This window comes from Ranitomeya variabilis, chromosome 1, assembly GCF_051348905.1.
Source record: "Ranitomeya variabilis isolate aRanVar5 chromosome 1, aRanVar5.hap1, whole genome shotgun sequence".
Taxonomy (NCBI): domain Eukaryota; kingdom Metazoa; phylum Chordata; class Amphibia; order Anura; family Dendrobatidae; genus Ranitomeya; species Ranitomeya variabilis.
Window position 1 is genome coordinate 730,305,221 of NC_135232.1, and position 9,623 is coordinate 730,314,843.

Consider the following 9,623-nt stretch of genomic DNA (forward strand, 5'->3'; position numbering starts at 1 on the left):
TTAGGCAAGGGCACCAAATGAACCATCTTAGAAAAGCGGTCACACACAACCCATATAACGGACATTTTCTGTGAAACCGGGAGATCAGAAATAAAATCCATGGAAATGTGCGTCCAAGGCCTCTTCGGGATGGGCAAGGATAACAACAACCCACTAGCCCGTGAACAGCAAGGCTTAGCTCGAGCACACACTTCACAAGACTGCACAAAGGTACGCACATCCCTAGACAAGGAAGGCCACCAAAAAGACCTGGCCACCAAGTCTCTTGTACCAAATATTCCAGGATGACCAGCCAACACAGAAGAATGGACCTCGGAGATGACTCTACTGGTCCAATCATCCGGAACAAACAGTCTTTCTGGTGGACATCGATCCGGTTTATCCACCTGAAACTCCTGCAATGCGCGTCGCAAGTCTGGGGATACGGCGGACAATATTACCCCATCCCTAAGGATACCAGCAGGCCCAATGTCTCCAGGAGAGTCAGGCACAAAACTCCTGGAAAGAGCATCTGCCTTCACATTCTTTGAACCTGGCAGGTATGAAACCACGAAATTGAAACGAGAAAAAAATAACGACCAACGAGCCTGTCTAGGATTCAAACGCCTGGCAGACTCAAGGTAAATGAGATTCTTGTGATCAGTCAAGACCACCACGCGATGTTTAGCACCCTCAAGCCAATGACGCCACTCCTCAAATGCCCACTTCATGGCCAAAAGCTCCCGATTACCCACATCATAATTGCGCTCGGCGGGCGAGAATTTTCTAGAGAAGAAAGCACATGGCTTCATCACCGAGCCATTAGAACTTCTCTGTGACAAAACCGCCCCCGCTCCAATCTCGGAAGCATCAACCTCCACCTGGAAAGGAAGTGAAACATCTGGTTGACACAACACAGGAGCAGAAGAAAACCGGCGCTTAAGTTCCCGAAAGGCCTCCACGGCCGCAGGAGACCAATCAGCAACATCAGCACCCTTTTTAGTCAAATCAGTCAAAGGTTTAACAATACTGGAAAAATTAGCAATGAACCGACGATAAAAATTAGCAAACCCCAAGAACTTCTGAAGGCTCTTAACAGATGTAGGTTGTGTCCAGTCACAAATAGCCTGAACCTTCACGGGATCCATCTCAATAGTAGAAGGAGAAAAAATGTACCCCAAAAAAGAAATCTTCTGGACTCCGAAGAGACACTTTGAGCCCTTCACAAACAGAGAATTGGCCCGCAAAACTTGAAACACCTTCCTGACCTGTAGAACATGAGACTCCCAGTCATCAGAAAACACCAAAATATCATCCAAATACACAATCATAAACTTATCCAGATATTCACGGAAAATATTGTGCATAAAGGACTGAAAGACTGACGGAGCATTGGAGAGTCCAAAAGGCATTACCAAATACTCAAAATGGCCCTCAGGCGTATTAAATGCGGTTTTCCACTCATCACCCTGTTTTATCCGCACCAGATTATACGCACCACGAAGATCTATTTTAGTGAACCACCTAGCCCCCTTAATGCGAGCAAACAAATCAGTAAATAATGGCAATGGATACTGGTATTTGACTGTAATCTTATTCAGAAGGCGATAATCTATACAAGGCCTCAGGGAACCATCTTTTTTTGCCACGAAAAAAAAAACCTGCTCCCAGAGGGGACGAAGATGGACGAATATGTCCCTTTTCCAAGGACTCCTTAATATAATTCCGCATAGCAGTATGCTCTGGCAGTGACAGATTAAATAAACGACCCTTAGGGAACTTACTGCCAGGAATCAATTCTATAGCACAGTCACACTCTCTATGGGGAGGGAGCGAATTGAGCTTAGGCTCCTCAAAAACATCCCTATAATCCGACAAAAATGCAGGGATCTCCGAAGGAGTAGATGAAGCTATAGAAATCGGAGGTGCATCATCATGAACCCCGTGACATCCCCAGCTTAGCACAGACATTGTTTTCCAGTCCAGGACAGGATTATGAGTTTGTAACCATGGCAGACCAAGCACTAGTACATCATGTAAATTATACAGTACAAGGAAGCGAATCACCTCCTGATGAACGGGAGTCATGCGCATGGTCACTTGTGTCCAATACTGCGGTTTATTCATAGCCAATGGTGTAGAATCAATTCCTTTCAGAGGAATAGGAACTTCCAGAGGCTCTAGACTAAAACCGCAGCGTTTAGCAAATGACCAATCCATAAGACTCAGGGCAGCGCCTGAATCCACATAGGCATCGACGGAAATGGAAGACAGTGAAAAAATCAGAGTCACAGACAAAATAAACTTAGACTGCAGAGTATCAATGGCAAAAGATTTATCAACCCTTTTTGTGCGTTTAGAGCATGCTGATATAACATGAGCTGAATCACCACAATAAAAACACAAACCATTTTTCCGCCTATAATTTTGCCGTTCACTTCTGGACTGAATTCTACCACATTGCATAGTCTCAGGTGCCTGTTCAGAAGACACCGCCAACTGGTGCACGGGTTTGCGCTCCCGTAAACGCCGATCAATCTGAATGGCCATAGCCATAGACTCATTCAGACCTGTAGGCGCAGGGAACCCCACCATAATATCCTTAATGGCCTCAGAAAGACCATTTCTGAAGTTTGCAGCCAGGGCGCACTCATTCCACTGAGTAAGCACCGACCATTTCCGAAATTTCTGACAATATATTTCCGCTTCATCATGCCCCTGAGAGAGGGCTAATAAAGCCTTTTCAGCCTGAATCTCTAGGTTAGGTTCCTCATAGAGCAATCCCAATGCCAGAAAAAACGCATCCACACTGAGCAATGCAGGATCCCCTGGTGCCAATGCAAATGCCCAATTCTGAGGGTCGCCCCGTAGGAACGATATAACAATCTTGACCTGTTGAGCAGGGTCTCCAGAGGAGCGAGATTTCAAAGAGAGAAACAATTTACAATTGTTCCTGAAATTCAGGAAGGTAGATCTATCTCCAGAAAAAAACTCTGGAATAGGAATTCTAGGTTCAGACATGGGAGTGTGAACAACGAAATCCTGTATGTTTTGAACCTTAGCCGCGAGATTACTCAGGCTGGAAGCCAAACTCTGGACATTCATGATAAACAGCTAAGATCAGAGCATTCAAGGGTTAAGAGGAGGTAAGAAGCAGCTAGACAGCAATTAAGGGCTAGGCAGCAAAACTCTGAAGGAAAAAAAAAAAAAAATTTTCCTTGAACACTTCTTTTTCTCCTGCTTCAGCCCAAACAATTAACACTTTGTGGGCCGGCTATACTGTCATGAATCCCCAATGGCTAGGGATAGCACAGGATGAGCAAAGTATAATAAATATCGGACGAGCTCTAGGGTGATGGAACCTGGGCTGACCGCTGCCCTACGCCTGACAAACGCAACTAGAGATAGCCAGGGAGCGTGCCTACGTTGGTTCTAGACGCCACGCACCAGCCTAAGAGCTAACTAGTACTGCAGAGAAAACAAAGACCTCACTTGCCTCCAGAGGAATTAACCCCAAAGATATAGTTGCCCCCCACATGTATTGACGGTGAAATGAGAGGAAGGCACACACATAGAGATGATGTATATAGCTTTAGCAAATAGAGGCCCGCTGAAAACTAGAAAGCAGAATGACACAAAAGGGGACTGAGCGGTCAGCAAAAAACCCTAATCAAAAAAACCATCCTGAGATTACAAGAACCCATGTGCCAACTCATGGCACATGGGGAGAACCTCAGTCCACTAGAGCAACCAGCTAACAAAGAGACATTCTAAGCAAGCTGGACAAAAAAAACCAAACAACTGAAAATCAGCACTTAGCTTATCCTGAAAGATCTGGGAGCAGGTAGGCAGGAACCAAACAGAGCACATCTGAACACATTGATAGCCGGCAAGGGAAATGACAGAGAGGCCAGGTAAAATAGGAAACACCCAGCCTCTGATGGACAGATGGAAACCAAAGGCCGCAACCCACCAAAGTCACCCAGTACCAGCAGTAACCACCAGAGGGAGCCCGCAAACAGAATCCACAACAGTACCCCCCCCTTGAGGAGGGGTCACCGAACCCTCACGAGAACCCCCAGGGCGATCAGGGTGAGCTCTATGGAAGGCGCGGACCAAATCAGTCGCATGAACATCGGAGGCGACCACCCAGGAATTGTCCTCCTGACCATAACCCTTCCACTTAACCAAATACTGGAGTTTGCGTCTGGAAACACGAGAATCCAAGATCTTTTCAACAACATACTCCAATTCTCCCTCCACCAGCACCGGAGCAGGAGGCTCGACCGAAGGAACAACAGGCACCTCATACCTCCGCAACAACGACCGATGGAACACATTATGAATAGCGAACGATGCTGGGAGATCCAAACGGAAAGATACAGGGTTAAGAATCTCCGAGATCCTATAAGGACCGATGAACCGAGGCTTGAACTTAGGAGAAGAGACCTTCATAGGGACAAAACGAGAAGACAACCACACCAAGTCCCCAACAAGAAGTCGGGGACCCACGCGGCGACGGCGATTAGCAAACTGCTGAGTCTTCTCCTGAGATAACTTCAAATTGTCCACCACCTGATTCCAAATGTGATGTAGCCTGTCCACCACCACGTCCACTCCAGGACAATCCGAAGACTCCACCTGACCAGAGGAAAAACGAGGATGAAACCCCGAATTACAAAAAAAAGGAGAGACCAACGTGGCCGAACTAGCCCGATTATTAAGAGCAAATTCGGCCAGTGGCAAAAAAGCAACCCAGTCATCCTGATCAGCAGAAACAAAACACCTCAAATAAGTTTCCAAGGTCTGATTAGTTCGCTCCGTCTGGCCATTCGTCTGAGGATGGAATGCAGACGAGAAAGACAAATCAATGCCCATCTTGGCACAAAACGTCCGCCAAAATCTAGACACAAACTGGGATCCCCTGTCAGAAACGATATTCTCCGGAATCCCATGCAAACGAACCACGTTCTGAAAAAACAAAGGAACCAACTCAGAGGAGGAGGGCAACTTAGGCAAGGGCACCAAATGAACCATCTTAGAAAAGCGGTCACACACAACCCATATAACGGACATTTTCTGTGAAACCGGGAGATCAGAAATAAAATCCATGGAAATGTGCGTCCAAGGCCTCTTCGGGATGGGCAAGGATAACAACAACCCACTAGCCCGTGAACAGCAAGGCTTAGCTCGAGCACACACTTCACAAGACTGCACAAAGGTACGCACATCCCTAGACAAGGAAGGCCACCAAAAAGACCTGGCCACCAAGTCTCTTGTACCAAATATTCCAGGATGACCAGCCAACACAGAAGAATGGACCTCGGAGATGACTCTACTGGTCCAATCATCCGGAACAAACAGTCTTTCTGGTGGACATCGATCCGGTTTATCCACCTGAAACTCCTGCAATGCGCGTCGCAAGTCTGGGGATACGGCGGACAATATTACCCCATCCCTAAGGATACCAGCAGGCCCAATGTCTCCAGGAGAGTCAGGCACAAAACTCCTGGAAAGAGCATCTGCCTTCACATTCTTTGAACCTGGCAGGTATGAAACCACGAAATTGAAACGAGAAAAAAATAACGACCAACGAGCCTGTCTAGGATTCAAACGCCTGGCAGACTCAAGGTAAATGAGATTCTTGTGATCAGTCAAGACCACCACGCGATGTTTAGCACCCTCAAGCCAATGACGCCACTCCTCAAATGCCCACTTCATGGCCAAAAGCTCCCGATTACCCACATCATAATTGCGCTCGGCGGGCGAGAATTTTCTAGAGAAGAAAGCACATGGCTTCATCACCGAGCCATTAGAACTTCTCTGTGACAAAACCGCCCCCGCTCCAATCTCGGAAGCATCAACCTCCACCTGGAAAGGAAGTGAAACATCTGGTTGACACAACACAGGAGCAGAAGAAAACCGGCGCTTAAGTTCCCGAAAGGCCTCCACGGCCGCAGGAGACCAATCAGCAACATCAGCACCCTTTTTAGTCAAATCAGTCAAAGGTTTAACAATACTGGAAAAATTAGCAATGAACCGACGATAAAAATTAGCAAACCCCAAGAACTTCTGAAGGCTCTTAACAGATGTAGGTTGTGTCCAGTCACAAATAGCCTGAACCTTCACGGGATCCATCTCAATAGTAGAAGGAGAAAAAATGTACCCCAAAAAAGAAATCTTCTGGACTCCGAAGAGACACTTTGAGCCCTTCACAAACAGAGAATTGGCCCGCAAAACTTGAAACACCTTCCTGACCTGTAGAACATGAGACTCCCAGTCATCAGAAAACACCAAAATATCATCCAAATACACAATCATAAACTTATCCAGATATTCACGGAAAATATTGTGCATAAAGGACTGAAAGACTGACGGAGCATTGGAGAGTCCAAAAGGCATTACCAAATACTCAAAATGGCCCTCAGGCGTATTAAATGCGGTTTTCCACTCATCACCCTGTTTTATCCGCACCAGATTATACGCACCACGAAGATCTATTTTAGTGAACCACCTAGCCCCCTTAATGCGAGCAAACAAATCAGTAAATAATGGCAATGGATACTGGTATTTGACTGTAATCTTATTCAGAAGGCGATAATCTATACAAGGCCTCAGGGAACCATCTTTTTTTGCCACGAAAAAAAAAACCTGCTCCCAGAGGGGACGAAGATGGACGAATATGTCCCTTTTCCAAGGACTCCTTAATATAATTCCGCATAGCAGTATGCTCTGGCAGTGACAGATTAAATAAACGACCCTTAGGGAACTTACTGCCAGGAATCAATTCTATAGCACAGTCACACTCTCTATGGGGAGGGAGCGAATTGAGCTTAGGCTCCTCAAAAACATCCCTATAATCCGACAAAAACGCAGGGATCTCCGAAGGAGTAGATGAAGCTATAGAAATCGGAGGTGCATCATCATGAACCCCGTGACATCCCCAGCTTAGCACAGACATTGTTTTCCAGTCCAGGACAGGATTATGAGTTTGTAACCATGGCAGACCAAGCACTAGTACATCATGTAAATTATACAGTACAAGGAAGCGAATCACCTCCTGATGAACGGGAGTCATGCGCATGGTCACTTGTGTCCAATACTGCGGTTTATTCATAGCCAATGGTGTAGAATCAATTCCTTTCAGAGGAATAGGAACTTCCAGAGGCTCTAGACTAAAACCGCAGCGTTTAGCAAATGACCAATCCATAAGACTCAGGGCAGCGCCTGAATCCACATAGGCATCGACGGAAATGGAAGACAGTGAAAAAATCAGAGTCACAGACAAAATAAACTTAGACTGCAGAGTATCAATGGCAAAAGATTTATCAACCCTTTTTGTGCGTTTAGAGCATGCTGATATAACATGAGCTGAATCACCACAATAAAAACACAAACCATTTTTCCGCCTATAATTTTGCCGTTCACTTCTGGACTGAATTCTACCACATTGCATAGTCTCAGGTGCCTGTTCAGAAGACACCGCCAACTGGTGCACGGGTTTGCGCTCCCGTAAACGCCGATCAATCTGAATGGCCATAGCCATAGACTCATTCAGACCTGTAGGCGCAGGGAACCCCACCATAATATCCTTAATGGCCTCAGAAAGACCATTTCTGAAGTTTGCAGCCAGGGCGCACTCATTCCACTGAGTAAGCACCGACCATTTCCGAAATTTCTGACAATATATTTCCGCTTCATCATGCCCCTGAGAGAGGGCTAATAAAGCCTTTTCAGCCTGAATCTCTAGGTTAGGTTCCTCATAGAGCAATCCCAATGCCAGAAAAAACGCATCCACACTGAGCAATGCAGGATCCCCTGGTGCCAATGCAAATGCCCAATTCTGAGGGTCGCCCCGTAGGAACGATATAACAATCTTGACCTGTTGAGCAGGGTCTCCAGAGGAGCGAGATTTCAAAGAGAGAAACAATTTACAATTGTTCCTGAAATTCAGGAAGGTAGATCTATCTCCAGAAAAAAACTCTGGAATAGGAATTCTAGGTTCAGACATGGGAGTGTGAACAACGAAATCCTGTATGTTTTGAACCTTAGCCGCGAGATTACTCAGGCTGGAAGCCAAACTCTGGACATTCATGATAAACAGCTAAGATCAGAGCATTCAAGGGTTAAGAGGAGGTAAGAAGCAGCTAGACAGCAATTAAGGGCTAGGCAGCAAAACTCTGAAGGAAAAAAAAAAAAAAATTTTCCTTGAACACTTCTTTTTCTCCTGCTTCAGCCCAAACAATTAACACTTTGTGGGCCGGCTATACTGTCATGAATCCCCAATGGCTAGGGATAGCACAGGATGAGCAAAGTATAATAAATATCGGACGAGCTCTTGGGTGATGGAACCTGGGCTGACCGCTGCCCTACGCCTGACAAACGCAACTAGAGATAGCCAGGGAGCGTGCCTACGTTGGTTCTAGACGCCACGCACCAGCCTAAGAGCTAACTAGTACTGCAGAGAAAACAAAGACCTCACTTGCCTCCAGAGGAATTAACCCCAAAGATATAGTTGCCCCCCACATGTATTGACGGTGAAATGAGAGGAAGGCACACACATAGAGATGATGTATATAGCTTTAGCAAATAGAGGCCCGCTGAAAACTAGAAAGCAGAATGACACAAAAGGGGACTGAGCGGTCAGCAAAAAACCCTAATCAAAAAAACCATCCTGAGATTACAAGAACCCATGTGCCAACTCATGGCACATGGGGAGAACCTCAGTCCACTAGAGCAACCAGCTAACAAAGAGACATTCTAAGCAAGCTGGACAAAAAAAACCAAACAACTGAAAATCAGCACTTAGCTTATCCTGAAAGATCTGGGAGCAGGTAGGCAGGAACCAAACAGAGCACATCTGAACACATTGATAGCCGGCAAGGGAAATGACAGAGAGGCCAGGTAAAATAGGAAACACCCAGCCTCTGATGGACAGATGGAAACCAAAGGCCGCAACCCACCAAAGTCACCCAGTACCAGCAGTAACCACCAGAGGGAGCCCGCAAACAGAATCCACAACAGATCAACAGAAGGGACCACAGGCACCACATATCTCCGCAACAATGACCTATGGAACACATTATGAATGGCAAACGATGTTGGGAGGTCCAAACGAAATGACACAGGATTGAGGATTTCCAAAATCTTATAAGGACCGATGAAACGACGCTTGAACTTAGGAGAGGAAGCCTTCATCGGGACATAACGAGAAGACAACCACACCAAATCCCCCACAAGAAGTCGGGGACCCACACAGCGACGGTGGTTAGCAAAGCGCTGAGCCTTCTCTTGGGACAACGTTAAATTATCCACCACATGGTTCCAAATCTGCTGCAACCTATCCACCACAGAATCCACCCCAGGACAGTCAGAGGGCTCAACCTGACCCGAGGAAAAACGAGGATGAAAACCAGAATTGCAAAAGAAAGGTGAAACCAAAGTAGCAGAACTAGCCCGATTATTGAGGGCGAACTCAGCCAATGGCAAAAAAGTCACCCAATCATCCTGATCAGCAGAAACAAAACATCTCAAATAAGTTTCCAAGGTCTGATTAGTTCGTTCGGTTTGGCCATTCGTCTGAGGATGGAAGGCCGACGAAAAAGACAATTCAATGCCCATCTTAGCACAAAAGGACCGCCAAA